The 21,776-nt window shown below is 42.9% G+C and overlaps 1 long non-coding RNA gene across 4 annotated transcripts; it reads right to left on the bottom strand.

Moving 5' to 3' along the window:
- Window positions 1-710: 710 nt before the first annotated feature.
- Window positions 711-19,912, bottom strand: LOC118846667. 4 transcript variants are annotated; one of them, XR_005010210.1, is made up of 9 exons: window positions 19,739-19,912; window positions 19,058-19,121; window positions 12,644-13,423; window positions 11,566-11,653; window positions 10,549-10,716; window positions 9,869-9,932; window positions 2,401-4,237; window positions 1,842-1,933; window positions 711-750 (listed from the first exon to the last, which is right to left on the bottom strand). It is a non-coding gene; the product is annotated as an uncharacterized LOC118846667 (long non-coding RNA). The 4 variants fall into 4 exon arrangements; XR_005010207.1 differs by having other exon boundaries at window positions 11,566-13,423; XR_005010209.1 differs by having other exon boundaries at window positions 712-746; window positions 11,566-13,423.
- Between the last annotated feature and the right edge of the window lie 1,864 nt (window positions 19,913-21,776).

Below are 21,776 nucleotides of genomic sequence, written 5' to 3'. Positions count from 1 at the left end.
GAGAGGATATGGGAAAATTGGAACATTGTTACATTGCTAGTGGAGTTGTGAGATGATCCAGCCATTTTGGAGAGTAATTTGGAACTATGCCCAAAGGGCCACAGGAATGTTCATACCCTTTGACCCAGCAATACCACTTCTAGGGTTGTATCCCAAAGAAATCACACAAGCAGAAAAAGGACCCATGTGCACAAAAATATTTATTGCGGCTCTTTTTGTGGTAGCCAAGAATTGGAAATCAAAGGGATGCCCATCAATTGGGGAATGGCTGAACAAGCTGTGGTATATGAAGGTAATGGAATACTATTGTGCCATAAGAAATGGGGATGATACGGACTTCATTACAACCTGGAAAAACCTACACGACATAATGCTGAGTGAGTGGAGCAGAGCCAGGAGAGCACTGTACACAACCACAGATATGTAGATTCCGTGAGGACCAACTCTGACAAACTTCGCTCTTCTCAGCAACACAAGGTGCAAAAACAACTCCAAAGGACTCACGATGGAGAATACTATCTACATCCAGAGAAAGAACTATGAAGATTGAATGCAGATTGAGGCACACTTCATGCTCGCATTTTTTTCTTCTCTTTTGTTTTTGTTTTTGGGTTGTTTTTTATTTTTGGTTCTGTTTCTTCTTTCTCATGATTCATTCCATTGGTCATAATTCTTCTCCACAACTTGACTAGTGTATAAATTAATTCAATGCAAAGTTGTATGTGGTAGTTATATGAGATTCCATGCTGCCTTGGGGAAGGAGGGGGTAGGGAGGGGAGAAAATCTGGAACTCAAAATTATGTAGAACTGTGTGTTGTAAACTAAAAATAAAAATTAAAAAAATAATAATAAAATAAAAAAAGGAAAAAAAATAAATTGTACCATCAATGATGCTCTTCGAATATGGTCAGTTTTTAATTCATCTATTTTACTATTGTACCAATTCCTTCTATCTTTTCTACAACATTACCAGGTCAAATTCACTGGTCTATAGTCTGCAGACTTTATTCTCTTCCCATTTTTGAAGATCAAGGTATTTTCCCTTCTCTCATCCATTCTTCCTAGTCTCTCTCTGTCTCTGTCTGTCTATCTGTCCCTGCTGAAACTACACTTAATGGCTGTATTTTGGGCCCTCCTGGCTTAAAGTCAATGTCAATGGTAACTGTTTCTCTTTGGAACAGCAACCCTGAGGGTCTTCCCTTCCCAGCTTGATTTTTTTTCTTTTTTTCTAATTAAAGGGGCCATCCCTTGAGTCACTTCTTAAAGAGGCCCATTCACTGAATGGACATCACCTCATTCTAAGTGAGTACATGAAAAGGCCTGAGCCTAAAAGGGCCAGGGTCTCCCACTGCATTCAGGGCCATCTCCAGTCATCCTGGTGAATATCAAGCCACTGGACCCAGATGGCTCTGGAGGAGAAAGTGAGGCTGGTGACTTTGTACAGCCCTTCCTTGCTCAAATCAAAGTCAACTGCAAGTCATGTCATCATTTCCCTGTTGTCATGGTCCTCTTCGAAAACGAAGGACAAACACGCCACAACCTGTCCTCTCACTGGCTCTCCCTAATTTGCTCAGGAGGCTGGAAGCACAGGGGCTGCCCATGGGATTGATCTCACTACTGATCAGCATGGGAAAGTTGCCTACTTGCATTCTAACCTGAACTGGTCTGTCCTTCCTTAAGCAACTTAGTGGGCTCCCCTCCCCCAGATTCTAGGGTCATTTGTTGCAAAGTGCTATGGGTAAAATGAACAAAACAAAACTATTCCTGTTCTCAAGATATATCTCTTGTACTTCTTCAACATTTATGGAGTAGGATTGGAGAAGGCAGATAGTGGGACTTACCTGTGATTGGGTGTTAATGGGGATGGTGTAATAGGATGCCCAGAGGCACACAAAGAACTTCAGGATTGAGGAAGGTATATTGTTGAGATTGACTAGAAAGAGAAGTAAAGCCAAAATGAGAGTGATGCTCTAGTATTTTAAAATTGTATCTTGTTCTGCTCTCCTAATCACCTAGTCAGTATAACAAATAAATTAAAAATAGCCAGTACAAAGTGGGCATCTAGGTGGTGCAGTGGATAGAACATCAGATCTGGAGTCAGGAAGACTCATTGTTGGGAGCTCAAATCTGGCCTGAGACACTTACTAGGTGGGTGACCCTGGACACATCACTTAACCCTGTTTGCCTCAGCTTCTTCATCTGTAAAATGGGCCGGAGAAGGAAATGGCAAACTGTCTCTGCCAAGAAAACCCCAAATGGAGTCATGAAGAGTCAGCCATGACTGAAACAACTGAATTACACAACAAAAGTATAAAGTAGCAATAGCAGGAAGTAAGATTGTGAAGAGCCACCTAGAAGTCACATACAAACTATTGCGAAGGTCAAAAGAGCATAACTTACAAACTGGATCACACATTAACCAAAAATCACATCTTGGTAACATGTGTCAAATCAGGGGAAGCCATCTTGCTGTCGGAGATTTTTGGTCCTGTGATAAGCAAATCTCAAATAAGTTTTAGACATTTGTAGTAAAACCAGCAAAGATTGTACTGATAACTCTGACATGATATGGATGTGTTCACTTGAAAGTTTTACTGAACCTTTGAGATGATTTGAAGTATTAATGAACTAACCCCCTAGGAGGCACAGAGAAGGGTTAGTCTTTTCCTCCCCTAAACCCCATAAAATGAGACCTCAAACTCCTGCCCCCAAATATGCTTCCCTCTCCATTGGGTCCATTCTGCCAAGTGCTTCCAAATCGAATCCGTTGTTACATGGGTGATTCTCTGTGCCTCTCCCCCTCCTAATTCTCTTTTCCATGCTGCTCACCTTCCTTCTCCATCCCATCCTCTACCCCTATGCCATCTGCCTCTGCACATCCTTTTACTGTTTCTTTATGTAACTTATGTGTTTTTGTGCCCACACCCTCTGTACCTTATTAAAATGGAATTGCTGCCTCACTTCTCCTCATCATAGCGGTCTTTCACAGCTCATACCCAAAGACCTGGGTGTGCCTGCTCTAGTTCATAATTTCATAAATGAATTATCAATTCATCTAGGAAGGGTCAAGATAGTCTTGACTGAAAAAAGTAGCCTCATTAGGAGAATGGGAAAGATGGAACAGGACATTGTGCTGAGATAAGGGCACCTCAGAACTCACCATCTTGCATGGTGATGGAGGAGTTTTGGGCAATGGTGAGGGCTAAAGTATGAATATTTGGGGAAGGGGTGGGACTAGCTGAAATAGAGTCAAGAAAAGAAGGAATAGGGATTGAGGAGGTCAAGGAGCTATGAGGCCATAGTATCCAAGTTGCCAAAGCATCGTACTGAAGAAGAAAACAAGAGACTGAGGAAAGGTCTGTCATGGAAACTGAGATAAACAACAACAAGAAAGTGTCTTGCGACATATTGGGTCAACCCCAGCTACTAGAGTATATAAGGGCTGCCCTGCAGAAGGAGACCATCAGACTTCACTCACCTCTCTTGAGTCCTCTCTCTCCTCACCTCACCTGAACCCTCTGTACTGACACTATGGTTTGCTGTGGCTGTGGAGGTGGCAGGTATGGTGGCGGTGGTGGCTCTGGTGGCTACGGCAGCAGCTATGGTGGCCGTGGTGGCTATGGAGGCTACGGCGTTGGCTCAGGTGGCTTTGGCAGTGGCCCTGGTGGCTATGGCAGTGGCCTTGGTGGCTACGGCGGTGGCTCTGGTGGCTACCGTGGGGGCTGCTGTTCTGCCTGCTGCCCCTGCTGCTGTGGCTGCTGCAGACCCGTGGTGGTCGTCCGCTGCCGCCGCTCCTGCCGTTCCTGTGGCTGTGGCTCCTGTGGCTCCTGTGGGGGTGGCTGTGGTGGCTGTGGCTGCTGTGGCTGTGGCAAGGGCTGCTGCCAACAGAAATGCTGCTGCCAACAATGTTGCTGTTAAAGAAGTAATGCTGCTGCTAGAGAGGTGATTGGGGCTGGGTCTCTAGGAAGGACCTGCTGGGGCCATGTTATCCAGGAAGGCAAGACTTTCCTTGGCTCAGCCTATCTGCTTCTCTCTACCTCTCACACCATCTCCTAGGCTCATTGCTGATGAGCGAGAACCCCGTTAATTGTAGGATGATGAAGATTTTTGTGAGAGGCTGCATGATGTAGTGGCTAGGGCAGTGGGGAGACCCGGGTTCAAATCCTAGCCTTAGACACTTAGTAGCTGTGTGATTCTGGGTCAGTCACTTAACCTCAGTAGGCCTCAAGTTCCTCACCTGTAAAATGGGGGAAAGGACTAGATTAGTGGCTTCTAAGACTCCTTCCAGCTCTAAATCTATATTTCTATGGCTGTGGGTACCTCAACCTCTCTAGTCTGTCTAGGTATAATTCTATCACCAATCTGTCCTTTCATCATTACTAAGGCAAATCCCCAAAGAGACCAACTAATATGAAGCAAGTCATAAATATACAAATAATAGGATCCCAGTTCTCTAATCTTTTCATCCTGCGAAATCTCCCCTGGGATATTATCTTCTCAATTTTGTGTCCACATTTTTTCCTTTCAGAGCACACAATATATCACTGTTCTCTTGTACTATGTTTTGTCTTTCTACTAATTCTTTTGCTACTCTCAATAAAACATACGAAATAACCACAAAACAGTCTTCTTTTCCTTATTTGATTATGTCTCTTTCTCACATAAAAGAGCTATTTTCCCCCTCACTTAACATGCATAAACAAACTCTGTTTTGCCTCATATTTTCTTTTATGTCAAACTCACATTTCCTTAAAAAAACTTTATTAAAATTTTTTATCACCCTTTCTCCCAGTATACCCCTACTCTTTCCCCCCACCCAGAGATCCATTCCTTATAATAAAAAAGAAAAAGAAAAAAAATGGATTTTAACAAAATCAACCAATACAACGACCAAATCTGACATAGACTCGTATTTTCAACACGACTTTAGTATACATGTGTTGTTGCTATGAAATCAAGATAAATCATTTTGTCCTCTGCCTCACGCACTTCCTACGCAGGTCTAGTTCAATCCCTCATTTCTTGTTTTTCTGCAGGCAATATGAATTTTGCGTTACTCACTGGGGAAAAATGCCAAAATGTTATCTCGACTCAATGAAAACAATAACCATTGACTCACTTTACATAGTCACGAATCAAGCCAACAAGCATTCATTGAGTATCTCCTATGTGCCAGGCCCAGTGCTAAGCACTGGGAACAAAAACACAAGTCAAAGGAAAGATAGCCCCTGCCCTCAAGGAGCCTATAATTAAATGGGTGAAGATAAAACACAAAGGATGCTAAGAAATGGTTGTGGGAGGTCTGGGAGAAGGTACCATAGAGATCGTGGAAGAGAAAGAAGTCACTCATAAGAGGGACCCTGAGAGCAATGAAGCAATGAACATGCCTACTTTCTTAGTCACTGTCCTTAAAATTGAGCTCCTGAGAGGAACTGACCAGTCAGAGGAAGGGTCTACAGGGGCTGAGTGATCTTGGGTGGAAGAAGGCATTTAGAGAGTTAGAAGTAGAGCCATGGGAAGAATACATGTCTTCTTCATAAAAAGCTTGTGGCATAGTTCATATAAATATTATTATCCCATTTTACAGATTAAAAAAATAGCTGTAACTCATCTAAATCATTACTTTCTCACAATCAGTAGTCACAGCCAGTACTCTGTCCGGGATTTAGGTCTAAGCAGCATTGGTTAATAGGGTTAGTGATTTTAGTTCCTTTTTTATTGCTTCAAGAAATAGCAAGATACATGGTGGATAGAGCACTGACCCTGGAATCAGGAGGATCTGTGTTCAAATCTGGCCTCAAACACTTACTGGCTGTGTGCACCTGGTCAAGTTCCTTAATCCCCATTGCCTCAAAAAAAAAATAAAAAAGAAGGTGGGTGGTGCTCAAGATCCAACCTGAAAAAAAAAAGCACTTTGAAAATACATGTAACTTTGTTCCCATTTTTCCCCCTACTTCTGATCCCATATGAAATTACATGGCTCTTTTTGGTTGAATCACAGGATTCTAGAACTCAGTAGAAGATGCCATCCCTTTGCATGATGGGGAGAACAGATGGATTGATTATTTTTCAATGAAAACTCTGTCTCCCAACCCATTGGATTGTACTAAGAGATAGAATGGGAAGGGGGCCCTTGAAGTGCAGCAACCATTGCTGTGAAGTTCTCTGAGGTGACTCAGGTTGTAGGCGAGAATAGAGCAAGGCCAGCTGGGTTTACACATTTGCTGTTAGTCAAGGTAGTTCCAGGTTTGTCATGGACCAATTAGCTAAGTTGTCAGAAGTCCTTCCTTTACTCCTGAGACCTAGGTCATAGCTTCAGTGCCAATAGTATCATTGCTCCATTTTACCGCCATGTTGTATCCTGCCAGCCCCATGCGATGCAGTGTATTAATCCCAGGGGTTGGGGCAAGATACTGGAGTTATGTCAGAACTGCTGGATAGAGCAACTCAAAGTGCATGATTACTGGGTAGGGATGGGACATAACTGTAGATATGAAGTTGGAAAGGATCTTAAAAGATATAGTTTCATAGGTGAATTGGCAGGGATCTTAGAGACCATTGAGTTCAACACCTTTACTTTAGAGATGAGGGAACAGCCTCAGAAAAATAAAGTGACTTGTCCAGGGTCATGTTGTTTATAAGTGTGTGTTCACATCGCAAGAAAAGATTTGAACTCAAGAATTCCTAGTTCAATGTCCCTAATCTCCAAGTGAGAAAACAGACCCAGCAAGCTCAGTTTACTAAATCAAGATCACATAAGTAGTAAATGTCAGAGTTGGTATTAAAACCTAGGCTCTCTTATTCCCAATCCAATGCTCTTTTTACTAAATCCTGTTGTCTTCTCAAGAAAAGTACTACTAAGAGCAGAACCATAATATATTGAGTTGAAGAAAGGAGGAAGATTTATTTCTTCAAGAATCAAGTTTATAGATTCAGTCTGGGATGATAGATTTACAAAACCATCCATATAGTTTTCACTGGGTTCCAGGGCTTCCTGAGGCACCCTGTTGGCTGTTTCAAACAAAGGGCAGTAATAGAAAGCATGCCAAATTAATATTTGCACCATCACCTCCAGCCCCAGTGCCAACTGGGAATCATGGTTGGGTTCTGGGGGCACAAAAAAGAACACGGAGTGATTGGCAGGCACTAACCTGAACCACAGAGAATTAAGGTGTGGGCACCTTCATGGTTGAAGGCTCATAGCCACAGGTGAATAATTGATGATGGGATGTCAAGGTGGGCAAACTATAGCAAATGCTTTCATAGTGTTAGGGCCTGGCTTTCAGAGCTCTCCTCAGCATCTGGAAGATGAAAATGAAAATAAGCTCACTGGATTCTCAGAGAATATGATGCTCCAGTGACCAGCTACAGGAAACTGGAAGGCAATCCTAATCTTGGTAAACTGATCAGAAGTTCGAGAAGAATGATGTCCAGTAATGCATGATAGAGGGAGGGAGTGGAGTAGGAAGACTGAGAATTGATTGTAGGTTTGATAATGAGCAGCGAGGTATGAGAATAATCTTGTTTCCAGGGATGATATAATTCAATATGTCAATAGTTGTTTATTAAGTGCCACCTGTATGCAGAGCACTATCCTAGGTGCTAGGGAAGATACATTTGGGTAACACATAGTCTCTGCCTGGCCTCAAGGATTTAAAAGTCTAGTGGAGGGTGAAGAAGACCATGAACACAGACAGTTAAAATAAATAATATTGCATTATGTGTGTGTTAGAACAAAATGTGTGGTGTGAAGTACGAGGTCATTTGGAAGATCAAAGGAGACTTCCTGGAGGAGGTGGGTAGTGATCAGTGAGTTGGGCTTTAAAGAGTGGGAGGGTGTTCAATGGGTAAAGATGGAGAAGGAGGGCATCCCATGGATGGGGAGCAAACTGAACAAGGTCACAGAGGAATAAGAACACAGTGCACATTCAGGGCACAAGAAGATGTCTGAGTTAGCTAAAGGACAGACTGAGTACAAGGGAGTACCATGAGGTACAGTTGGAAAGCAAAAGTCATACCAGGTTTTAGAGGGACTTGAATGCCAGGCAAAAGAATTGGAACTTTTCTCAGTAGGCAATGGGGAGACAAGGAAGATTTTAGAGAAAAGGAGAGACCTGGACATATTTATGCATAAGAAAGCTTATTCTGGCTCCAGAGGAAAAGATAATTGGAGAAGAGAGAAGAAGTGGGAGGACTAGACAGAATACTGTACTAGGAATGGAAAAGTAGGAGCAGAGAAGAGGGGATGAATGTGAGCAAGGTTGAGAAGGCAGAATTGGAAATAGGGGACATAAGAGATGATAGACTGGGAATAGCCAAAGAGAATCCAAGGTTGGAAGTTAGTCATTGAGATGAATAGTGATGCCACAGACAGAACTTTCTCTCTTTCAAGGGAAAGAGCAGGTTTAGGAGGAAAAGTAATGAGCTCAGTCTTGGACACTGTATATAAAATTCTTCTGGGACATCTGTTTTATTTTTTACTTTTTTAGAGGGGAGAAGGCAAGGCAATTGGGGTTAAGTGACTTGCCCAAGGTCACACAGCTAGTAAACATGTCAAGTGTCTGAGGCTGGATTTGACTCAGGTCCTCCTGACTCCAGGCCTGGTGCTGAGCCACCTAGGTGCCCCTGGGACATCTGTTTTGCAAACAATTTGGAGATGCTGGTTTGAAGCTGACCTTACTCCTAAATCCCTCCTACTTCCTCGATGGGTGTGTGGCCACAGGACTCTGCTGGGCCACACTGGCAAGGAGGAGTGCGAGATGGGAAGAGCAGCATGACACGATAGGGTGCAATATTTAAATGGAGGAGATGGAACCAATCCTGTTTTAGAAGTCCAAGGACACAGGGCAGTTTGCAATGAAGTGGAGGGAAGGTGCTTAAAGGCCACAAGGCAGTGGACAAAGACTGAGGGAACTGGGCTGAAGTGGAGCCGGGAGGTGTATGAATTATTTGAAAAGAGGTGAAAATTCAGAAAGATAGCATGTCCATGCCACTTCTAGCTACGGACTGTAGGGTCTAGCTTGGAGAAGCAGTCCAATGGGACATCAATGGGGTTGCAGTTGGTTTGTATTTAACGAACTGCTCTTGGGTCACCAATGACAATTTCCAATATGAAGTGGTAGATATTACTGAGGGGCATAACAGGCTGTGAAATACCAGAATGTCACAGTAATCTTTTCATTGGGTTATTGCCTTTTTCTTATCTCTTTTTGTTTTCTTCACTTCTTTCACTTAGCACTGACATGTTGGGATTACTCCTGAATGTTGAGCTGGGACTTTAGGGGAAAGGAGGCATTGTGTCTCTTCTCTGAAAACCAGGGCAGTATTTCCTTGCAACGAATCCAGGATCTATGAAAGCATAGTATAGTATAATGGCTTGCTTGTTGGGTATGGTGCATAGTAGGTGCTTAATTAACACTTGCTGATTACTTGATTGGCGTTTGAAAGACTCAGGTTCAAATCCTTCTCAAACTTACCAGGTATTTGACTCAATTTTGGTATGCCTTGCTAATGTTTGTTGTGACTCCTTCCATCATAAGACCTCTTCTTTTTGAGACCTTGAGGCCTGATCATCATCTAGACTTTCCAGTTTTGGCCCAATCCTTTTCATTAGATTTAGCATTACCAAAGCTCTTTATAAAAACCCCTGCCCAGTGTTTCCATGATCTCATCAGGGTGAGTACTCCCTGCACGGTTCAGATTAGACCCCATTCACGTCTTTCTATCCTGTGTGATTTTGGTCTCTCATCCCCCACAGATTTTCCATATACACACCTCGCTGGACACCTTCTTCTACATCTTTAAGTATCCCAGAGGTACTCAGGCTGCCCATTTGTTGTCTCTAGTTCTCAGTGAATCTCTAGCTTACCTTCTTTTCTGATCATACATTTCCTTCATGGTATCTTTTGCTCAAAGGATGCCATAGAAGAGAGCTGAAGAAAGATAAGAGAAAGTTGTAGAGATGTTACTAGAGAGCCATCGAGATGATTAAAGGGTAGGAAATAAAACCTCAGAAAGGGTATGTTGCTAAAATATATAGTGAATAGAAAAGAGGTTTGTCAGGTGACAGTAATTATCTTTGAACATAATAAGCATTATCATTCGCAGATGGTAAACATGGGCTCTGTCTCCATGAAGGAAAAGAACAGACAGAAACAGGTTTAAAGTGCAGAATCAATGAAAAGTCAAATTTAAGGAAGATTTTCCCAATGAGTGAATCTTGGTTACTCATCAGAATGGAAGTATGGAACTATTTTTCCTATAGACCTTTAAAATGTGGATCTCATTTCTTTGAGAGAAGTTAGGTAGTTCTTGGGTGTTAAAGCATGGAAAACATGAGATATCAGGCACCTTCTGTCTCATTCATAGTTGGGTATGCTAACTTTTATCAACGAGAAATAGAAGCCAATCAGAATACCCTGTTCTGCTGTGACTACCAAAGAGGGGTGTGGCCATGAAAGAGAAGGGGGCGTGTGTTGGTGGAATTGTAAGAGGCCTTAGACAAATAGAAGATGGGCCAGTCACACAACAAAAATATGAAGTACTCACGTGAAAGACGCAGGAAGAGGAAAGAGCCTTCCCTAGCAGACATTTGCACGAGGGACCTCCTCATGTGACGTGTTGGATCTTCCAGTTTCTGCATTCAATGTTGACTAGCTTTGTGATCACAAGTAAGTCATGTAGCATCTCTGAACCTCAGTTTTATCGTCTGTAAAACTGGAGATAATGGAACCCATGACACTCTACCTCACAGGGTCTCTGGGTGGCTCAAATGAGACAACAACAGCATTTATACAACGCTTTAAACAAAACTGTACAAAAGTTTTCTCATTTGATCCTCATGCCACCTCCGGGCGGTAGAGCCTACCGGTATTCCCATTTTACAGATGAGAGAACTGAGACAGACAGAGCCAGGAAGTGTCTGAGGCCAAATTTGAACTCGAGACTCCCGAACTCTTGAGTTCAACACTCCACGCTCTGTGCCACCTAAGTGAATATAAGGCACTTGGCAAACTTCAAAGCACCATAGAAATGTTATTTATAGTTGTTATTATTATCATTATCCTGTAGAATACCTCAAGACAGTGCTTTCATGACAGCTCTGTGACACTTAGCCATGGGACTGACTTAAATCAGGACAAGTCAACTGTCCAGTATGTAGGGAGCTTCATAAAGTAAAGGTTTTATAGTAGATCTGTCATACTCACTCTCACTACAGGGCAGCTAGGGGGCGCCATTTTGAACAGAGCACCAGGTCTGGAGTCAGGAAGACTCATTGTTGGGAGCTCAAATCTGGCCCGAGACACTTACTAGGTGGGTGACCCTGGACACATCACTTAACCCTGTTTGCCTCAGCTTCTTCATCTGTAAAATGGGCCGGAGAAGGAAATGGCAAACTGTCTCTGCCAAGAAAACCCCAAATGGAGTCATGAAGAGTCAGCCATGACTGAAACAACTGAATTACACAACAAAAGTATAAAGTAGCAATAGCAGGAAGTAAGATTGTGAAGAGCCACCTAGAAGTCACATACAAACTATTGCGAAGGTCAAAAGAGCATAACTTACAAACTGGATCACACATTAACCAAAAATCACATCTTGGTAACATGTGTCAAATCAGGGGAAGCCATCTTGCTGTCGGAGATTTTTGGTCCTGTGATAAGCAAATCTCAAATAAGTTTTAGACATTTGTAGTAAAACCAGCAAAGATTGTACTGATAACTCTGACATGATATGGATGTGTTCACTTGAAAGTTTTACTGAACCTTTGAGATGATTTGAAGTATTAATGAACTAACCCCCTAGGAGGCACAGAGAAGGGTTAGTCTTTTCCTCCCCTAAACCCCATAAAATGAGACCTCAAACTCCTGCCCCCAAATATGCTTCCCTCTCCATTGGGTCCATTCTGCCAAGTGCTTCCAAATCGAATCCGTTGTTACATGGGTGATTCTCTGTGCCTCTCCCCCTCCTAATTCTCTTTTCCATGCTGCTCACCTTCCTTCTCCATCCCATCCTCTACCCCTATGCCATCTGCCTCTGCACATCCTTTTACTGTTTCTTTATGTAACTTATGTGTTTTTGTGCCCACACCCTCTGTACCTTATTAAAATGGAATTGCTGCCTCACTTCTCCTCATCATAGAAGTCTTTCACAGCTCATACCCAAAGACCTGGGTGTGCCTGCTCTAGTTCATAATTTCATAAATGAATTATCAATTCATCTAGGAAGGGTCAAGATAGTCTTGACTGAAAAAAGTAGCCTCATTAGGAGAATGGGAAAGATGGAACAGGACATTGTGCTGAGATAAGGGCACCTCAGAACTCACCATCTTGCATGGTGATGGAGGAGTTTTGTGCAATGGTGAGGGCTAAAGTATGAATATTTGGGGAAGGGGTGGGACTAGCTGAAATAGAGTCAAGAAAAGAAGGAATAGGGATTGAGGAGGTCAAGGAGCTATGAGGCCATAGTATCCAAGTTGCCAAAGCATCGTACTGAAGAAGAAAACAAGAGACTGAGGAAAGGTCTGTCATGGAAACTGAGATAAACAACAACAAGAAAGTGTCTTGCGACATATTGGGTCAACCCCAGCTACTAGAGTATATAAGGGCTGCCCTGCAGAAGGAGACCATCAGACTTCACTCACCTCTCTTGAGTCCTCTCTCTCCTCACCTCACCTGAACACTCTGTACTGACACTATGGTTTGCTGTGGCTGTGGAGGTGGCAGGTATGGTGGCGGTGGTGGCTCTGGTGGCTACGGTGGTGGCTCTGGTGGCTACGGCAGCAGCTATGGTGGCCGTGGTGGCTATGGAGGCTACGGCGTTGGCTCAGGTGGCTTTGGCAGTGGCCCTGGTGGCTATGGCAGTGGCCTTGGTGGCTACGGCGGTGGCTCTGGTGGCTACCGTGGGGGCTGCTGTTCTGCCTGCTGCCCCTGCTGCTGTGGCTGCTGCAGACCCGTGGTGGTCGTCCGCTGCCGCCGCTCCTGCCGTTCCTGTGGCTGTGGCTCCTGTGGCTCCTGTGGGGGTGGCTGTGGTGGCTGTGGCTGCTGTGGCTGTGGCAAGGGCTGCTGCCAACAGAAATGCTGCTGCCAACAATGTTGCTGTTAAAGAAGTAATGCTGCTGCTAGAGAGGTGATTGGGGCTGGGTCTCTAGGAAGGACCTGCTGGGGCCATGTTATCCAGGAAGGCAAGACTTTCCTTGGCTCAGCCTATCTGCTTCTCTCTACCTCTCACACCATCTCCTAGGCTCATTGCTGATGAGCGAGAACCCCGTTAATTGTAGGATGATGAAGATTTTTGTGAGAGGCTGCATGATGTAGTGGCTAGGGCAGTGGGGAGACCCGGGTTCAAATCCTAGCCTTAGACACTTAGTAGCTGTGTGATTCTGGGTCAGTCACTTAACCTCAGTAGGCCTCAAGTTCCTCACCTGTAAAATGGGGGAAAGGACTAGATTAGTGGCTTCTAAGACTCCTTCCAGCTCTAAATCTATATTTCTATGGCTGTGGGTACCTCAACCTCTCTAGTCTGTCTAGGTATAATTCTATCACCAATCTGTCCTTTCATCATTACTAAGGCAAATCCCCAAAGAGACCAACTAATATGAAGCAAGTCATAAATATACAAATAATAGGATCCCAGTTCTCTAATCTTTTCATCCTGCGAAATCTCCCCTGGGATATTATCTTCTCAATTTTGTGTCCACATTTTTTCCTTTCAGAGCACACAATATATCACTGTTCTCTTGTACTATGTTTTGTCTTTCTACTAATTCTTTTGCTACTCTCAATAAAACATACGAAATAACCACAAAACAGTCTTCTTTTCCTTATTTGATTATGTCTCTTTCTCACATAAAAGAGCTATTTTCCCCCTCACTTAACATGCATAAACAAACTCTGTTTTGCCTCATATTTTCTTTTATGTCAAACTCACATTTCCTTAAAAAAACTTTATTAAAATTTTTTATCACCCTTTCTCCCAGTATACCCCTACTCTTTCCCCCCACCCAGAGATCCATTCCTTATAATAAAAAAGAAAAAGAAAAAAAATGCATTTTAACAAAATCAACCAATACAACGACCAAATCTGACATAGACTCGTATTTTCAACACGACTTTAATCTACATGTATTGTTGCTATGAAATTAAGATAAATCATTTTGTCCTTTGCCTCACGCACTTCTTACTGAGGTCTAGTTCAATCCCTCATTTCTTGTTTTTCTGCAGGCAATATGAATTTTGCGTTACTCACTGGGGAAAAATGCCAAAATGTTATCTCGACTCAATGAAAACAATAACCATTGACTCACTTTACATAGTCACGAATCAAGCCAACAAGCATTCATTGAGTATCTCCTATGTGCCAGGCCCAGTGCTAAGCACTGGGAACAAAAACACAAGTCAAAGGAAAGATAGCCCCTGCCCTCAAGGAGCCTATAATTAAATGGGTGAAGATAAAACACAAAGGATGCTAAGAAATGGTTGTGGGAGGTCTGGGAGAAGGTACCATAGAGATCGTGGAAGAGAAAGAAGTCACTCATGAGAGGGACCCTGAGAGCAATGAAGCAATGAACATGCCTACTTTCTTAGTCACTGTCCTTAAAATTGAGCTCCTGAGAGGAACTGACCAGTCAGAGGAAGGGTCTACAGGGGCTGAGTGATCTTGGGTGGAAGAAGGCATTTAGAGAGTCAGAAGTAGAGCCATGGGAAGAATACATGTCTTCTTCATAAAAAGCTTGTGGCATAGTTCATATAAATATTATTATCCCATTTTACAGATTAAAAAAATAGCTGTAACTCATCTAAATCATTACTTTCTCACAATCAGTAGTCACAGCCAGTACTCTGTCCGGGATTTAGGTCTAAGCAGCATTGGTTAATAGGGTTAGTGATTTTAGTTCCTTTTTTTATTGCTTCAAGAAATAGCAAGATACATGGTGGATAGAGCACTGACCCTGGAATCAGGAGGATCTGTGTTCAAATCTGGCCTCAAACACTTACTGGCTGTGTGCACCTGGTCAAGTTTCTTAATCCCCATAGCCTCAAAAAAAAAATAAAAAAGGAAGGTGGGTGTTGCTCAAGATCCAACCTGAAAAAAAAAGCACTTTGAAAATACATGTAACTTTGTTCCCATTTTTCCCCCTACTTCTGATCCCATATGAAATTACATGGCTCTTTTTGGTTGAATCACAGGATTCTAGAACTCAGTAGAAGATGCATCCCTTTGCATGATGGGGAGAACAGATGGATTGATTATTTTTCAATGAAAACTCTGTCTCCCAACCCACTGGATTGTACTAAGAGATAGAATGGGAAGGGGGCCCTTGAAGGGCAGCAACCATTGCTGTGAAGTTCTCTGAGGTGACTCAGGTTGTAGGCGAGAATAGAGCAAGGCCAGCTGGGTTTACACATTTGCTGTTAGTCAAGGTAGTTCCAGGTTTGTCATGGACCAATTAGCTAAGTTGTCAGAAGTCCTTCCTTTACTCCTGAGACCTAGGTCATAGCTTCAGTGCCAATAGTATCATTGCTCCATTTTACCGCCATGTTGTATCCTGCCAGCCCCATGCGATGCAGTGTATTAATCCCAGGGGTTGGGGTAAGACACTTGAGTTATGTCAGAACTGCTAGACGGAGCAACTCAAAGTGCATGATTAGTGGGTAGGGTTGTGGTATAACTGTAGATATGAAGTTAGAGAGGATCTTAAAAGATATAGTTTCATAGGTGAATTGGCAGGGAGCTTAGAGGCCATCGAGTTCAACATCTTCACTTTAGAGATGAGGAAACAGCCTCAGAGCAATAAAGTGACTTGTCTAGGGTGACGTTGCTTGTAAGTGTGTGTTCACATCGCAAGAAAAGATTTGAACTCAAGAATTCATCGTTCCATGTCCCTACTCTCCAAGTGAGAAAACTGAGACCCAGGAAGCTAAGTTTACCAAATCAAGATCTCATAAGTAGTAAATGTCAGAGCTGGTACTAAAACCTAGGCCCTCTTATTCCCAATCCAATGCTCTGTTCACTAAATCCTGTTGTCTTCTCAAGAAAAACACCTACTAAGGGCAGAACCATAATATATTGAGTTCAAGAAAGGGGGAAGATTTATTTCTTCAAGAATCAAGTTTATAGATTCAGTCTGGGATGATAGATTTACAAAACCATCCATATAGTTTTCACTGGGTTCCAGGGCTTCCTGAGGCACCCTGTTGGCTGTTTCAAACAAAGGGCAGTAATGGAAAGCATGCCAAATTAATATTTGCACCATCACCTCCAGCCCCAGTGCCAACTGTGAACCATGGTTGGGTTCTTGGGGCATGAAAAAGAACACAGAGGGGTTGGCAGGCACTAACCTGAACCACAGAGAATTAAGGTGTGGGCACCTTCATGGTTGGAGGCTCATAGCCACAGGTGAATAATTGATGATGGGATGTCAAGGTGGGCAAACTATAGCAAATGCTTTTCATAGTGTTAGGGCCTGGCTTTCAGAGCTCTCCTCAGCATCTGGAAGATGAAAATGAAAATAAACTCACTGGATTCTCAGAGAATATGATGCTCCAGTGACCAGCTACAGGAAACTGGAAGGCAATCCTAATCTTGGTAAACTGATCAGAAGTTCGAGAAGAATGATGTCCAGTAATGCATGATAGAGGGAGGGAGTGGAGTAGGAAGACTGAGAATTGATTGTAGGTTTGATAATGAGCAGCGAGGTATGAGAATAATCTTGTTTCCAGGGATGATATAATTCAATATGTCAATAGTTGTTTATTAAGTGCCACCTGTATGCAGAGTACTATCCTAAGTGCTAGGGAAGATACATTTGGGTAACACACAGTCTCTGCCTGGCCTCAAGGATTTAAAAGTCTAGTGGACGGTGAAGAAGGCCATGAACACAGACAGTTAAAATAAATAATATTGCATTATCAGTGTGTTTGAACAAAATGTGTGGTGTGAAGTACGAGGTCATTTGGAAGATCAAAGGAGACTTCCTGGAGGAGGTGGGTAGTGATCAGTGAGTTGGGCTTTAAAGAGTGGGAGGGTGTTCAATGGGTAAAGATGGAGAGGGAGGGCATCCCATGGATGGGGAACAAACTGAACAAGATCATGGAGGAATAAGAACACAGTGCACATTCAGGGCACAAGAAGATGTCTGAGTTAGCTAAAGGACAGACTGAGTACAAGGGAGTACCATGAGGTACAGTTGGAAAGCGAAAGTCATACCAGGTTTTGGAGGGACTTGAATGCCAGGCAAAAGAATTGGAATTTTTCTGAGTAGGCAATGGGGAGCCAAGGAAGATTTTAGAGAAAAGGAGTGACCTGGACATATTTATGCATAAGAAAGCTTATTCTGGCTCCAGAGGAAAAGATAATTGGAGAAGAGAGAAGTGGGAGGACTAGACAGAATACTGTACTAGGAATGGAAAAGTAAGAGCAGAGAAGAGGGGATGAATGTGAGCAAGGTTGAGAAGGCAGAATTGGAAACAGGGGACATAAGAGATGATAGACTGGGAATAGCCAAAGAGAATTCAAGGTTGGAAGTTAGTCATTGAGATGAATAGTGATGCCACAGACAGAACTTTCTCTCTTTCAAGAGAAAGAGCAGGTTTAGGAGGAAAAGTAATGAGCTCAGTCTTGGACACTGTATATAAAATTCTTCTGGGACATCTGTTTTATTTTTTACTTTTTTAGAGGGGAGAAGGCAAGGCAATTGGGGTTAAGTGACTTGCCCAAGGTCACACAGCTAGTAAACATGTCAAGTGTCTGAGGCTGGATTTGACTCAGGTCCTCCTGACTCCAGGCCTGGTGCTGAGCCACCTAGGTGCCCCTGGGACATCTGTTTTGCAAACAATTTGGAGATGCTGGTTTGAAGCTGACCTTACTCCTAAATCCCTCCTACTTCCTCGACGTGTGTGTGGCCACAGGACTCTGCTGGGCCACACTGGCAAGGAGGAGTGCGAGATGGGAAGAGCAGCATGACACGATAGGGTGCAATATTTAAATGGAGGAGATGGAACCAATCCTGTTTTAGAAGTCCAAGGACACAGGGCAGTTTGCAATGAAGTGGAGGGAAGGTAATCAAAGGCCACAAGGCAGTGGACAAAGACTGAGGGAACTGGGCTGAAGTGGAGCTGGGAGGTGTATGAATTATTTGAAAAGAGGTGAAAATTCAGAAAGATAGCATGTCCATGCCATTTCTATCTATGGACCTTAGGGTCTAGCTTGGAGAAGCAGCCCAATGGGATATCAATGGGGTTGCATTTGGTTTGTAACTAATAAACTGCTTTTGGGTCACCAATGAGAATTTCCAATATGAAGTGGTAGATATTACTGAGGCACATAACAGGCTGTGAAATACCAGAATGTCACAGTAATCTTTTCATTGGGTTATTGCCTTTTTCCTATCTCATTTTGTTTTCTTCTCTCTTCTTTTACTTAGCACTGACATGTTAGGATTACTCCTGAATGTTGAGCTGGGACTTTAGGGGAAAGGAGGCATTGTGTCTCTTCTCTGAAAACCAGGGCAGTATTTCCTTGCAACGAACCCAGTATATATGAAAGCATAGTATAGTATAATGGCTTGCTTGTTGGGTATGGTGCATAGTAGGTGCTTAATTAACACTTGCTGATTACTTGATTGGCGTTTGAAAGACTCAGGTTCAAATCCTTCTCAAACTGACTAGGTATGTGACTCAATTTTGGTATGCCTTGCTAATGTTTGTTGTGACTCCTTCCATCATAAGACCTCTTCTTTTTGAGACCTTGAGGCCTGATCATCATCTAGACTTTCTAGTTTTGGCCCAATCCTTTTCATTAGATTTAGCATTACCAAAGCTCTTTATAAAAACCCCTGCCCAGTGTTTCCATGATCTCATCAGGGTGAGTACTCCCTGCACGGTTCAGGTTAGACCCCATTCACGTCTTTCTATCCTGTGTGATTTTGGTCTCTCATCCCCCACAGATTTTCCATATACACACCTCGCTGGACACCTTCTTCTACATCTTTAAGTATCCCAGAGGTACTCAGGCTGCCCATTTGTTGTCTCTAGTTCTCAGTGAATCTCTAGCTTACCTTCTTTTCTGATCATACATTTCCTTCATGGTATCTTTTGCTCAAAGGATGCCATAGAAGAGAGCTGAAGAAAGATAAGAGAAAGTTGTAGAGATGTTACTAGAGAGCCATCGAGATGATTAAAGGGTAGGAAATAAAACCTCAGAAAGGGTATGTTGCTAAAATATATAGTGAAGAGAAAAGAGGTTTGTCAGGTGACAGTAATTATCTTTGAACATAATAAGCATTATCATTCGCAGATGGTAAACATGGGCTCTGTCTCCATGAAGGAAAAGAACAGACAGAAACAGGTTTAAAGTGCAGAATCAATGAAAAGTCAAATTTAAGGAAGATTTTCCCAATGAGTGAATCTTGGTTACTCATCAGAATGGAAGTATGGAACTATTTTTCTTATAGACCTTTAAAATGTGGATCTCATTTCTTTGAGAGAAGTTAGGTAGTTCTTGGGTGTTAAAGCATGGAAAACATGAGATATCAGGCACCTTCTGTCTCATTCATAGTTGGGTATGCTAACTTTTATCAACGAGAAATAGAAGCCAATCAGAATACCCTGTTCTGCTGTGACTACCAAAGAGGGGTGTGGCCATGAAAGAGAAGGGGGGAGTGTGTTGGTGGAGTTCTAAGAGGCCTTACACAAATAGAAGATGGGCCAGTCACAGGACAAAAATATGAAGTACTCACGTGAAAGACGCAGGAAGAGGAAAGAGCCTTCCCTAGCAGACATTTGCACGAGGGACCTCCTCATGTGACGTGTTGGATCTTCCAGTTTCTGCATTCAATGTTGACTAGCTTTGTGATCACAAGTAAGTCATGTAGCATCTCTGAACCTCAGTTTTATCGTCTGTAAAACTGGAGATAATGGAACCCATGACACTCTACCTCACAGGGTCTCTGGGTGGCTCAAATGAGATAACAACAGCATTTATACAACGCTTTAAACAAAACTGTACAAAAGTTTTCTCATTTGAACCTCATGCCACCTCCGGGCGGTAGAGCCTACCGGTATTCCCATTTTACAGATTAGAGAACTGAGACAGACAGAGCCAGGAAATGTCTGAGGCCAAATTTGAACTCGAGACTCCCGAACTCTTGAGTTCAACACTCCACGCTCTGTGCCACCTAAGTGAATATAAAGCACTTGGCAAACTTCAAAGCACCATAGAAATGTTATTTATAGTTGTTATTATTATCATTATCCTGTAGAATACCTCAAGACAGTGCTTTCATGACAGCTCTGTGACCCTTAGCCATGGGACTGACTTAAATCAGGACAAGTCAACTGTCCAGTATGTAGGGAGCTTCATAAAGTAAAGGTTTTATAGTAGATCTGTCATACTCTCACTACAGGGCAGCTAGGGGGCGCCATTTTGAACAGAGCACCAGGTCTGGAGTCAGGAAGACTCATTGTTGGGAACTCAAATCTGGCCCGAGACACTTACTAGGTGGGTGACCCTGGACACATCACTTAACCCTGTTTGCCTCAGCTTCTTCATCTGTAAAATGGGCCGGAGAAGGAAATGGCAAACTGTCTCTGCCAAGAAAACCCCAAATGGAGTCATGAAGAGTCAGCCATGACTGAAACAACTGAATTACACAACAAAAGTATAAAGTAGCAGTAGCAGGAAGTAAGATTGTGAAGAGCCACCTCGAAGTCACATACAAACTATTGCAAAGGTCAAAAGAGCATAACTTACACACTGGATCACACATTAACCAAAAATCACATCTTGGTAACATGTGTCAAATCAGGGGAAGCCATCTTGCTGTCGGAGATTTTTGGTCCTGTGATAAGCAAATCTCAAATAAGTTTTAGACATTTGTAGTAAAACCAGCAAAGATTGTACGGATAACTCTGACATGATATGGATGTGTTCACTTGAAAGTTTTACTGAACCTTTGAGATGATTTGAAGTATTAATGAACTAACCCCCTAGGAGGCACAGAGAAGGGTTAGTCTTTTCCTCCCCTAAACCCCATAAAATGAGACCTAAAACTCCTGCCCCCAAATATGCTTCCCTCTCCATTGGGTCCATTCTGCCAAGTGCTTCCAAATCGAATCCGTTGTTACATGGGTGATTCTCTGTGCCTCTCCCCCTCCTAATTCTCTTTTCCATGCTGCTCACCTTCCTTCTCCATCCCATCCTCTACCCCCATGCTATCTGCCTCTGCACATCCTTTTACTGTTTCTTTATGTAATTTCTGTGTTTTTGTGCCCACACCCCCTGTACCTTATTAAAATGGAATTGCTGCCTCATCATAGAAGTCTTTCACAGCTCATACCCAAAGACCTGGGTGTGCCTGCTCTAGTTCATAATTTCATAAATGAATTATCAATTCATCTAGGAAGGGTCAAGATAGTCTTGACTGAAAAAAGTAGCCTCATTAGGAGAATGGGAAAGATGGAACAGGACATCGTGCTGAGATAAGGGCACCTCAGAACTCACCATCTTGCATGGTGATGGAGGAGTTTTGGGCAATGGTGAGGGCTAAAGTATGACTATTTGGGGAAGGGGTGGGACTAGCTGAAATAGCATCAAGAAAAGAAGGAATAGGGATTGAGGAGGTCAAGGAGCTATGAGGCCATAGTATCCAAGTTGCCAAAGCATCGTACTGAAGAAGAAAACAAGAGACTGAGGAAAGGTCTGTCATGGAAACTGAGATAAACAACAACAAGAAAGTGTCTTGCGACATATTGGGTCAACCCCAGCTACTAGAGTAT

Source organism: Trichosurus vulpecula, chromosome 4, assembly GCF_011100635.1.
Source record: "Trichosurus vulpecula isolate mTriVul1 chromosome 4, mTriVul1.pri, whole genome shotgun sequence".
NCBI lineage: Eukaryota > Metazoa > Chordata > Mammalia > Diprotodontia > Phalangeridae > Trichosurus > Trichosurus vulpecula.
This window is presented reverse-complemented; position numbering and strand designations above follow the sequence as displayed.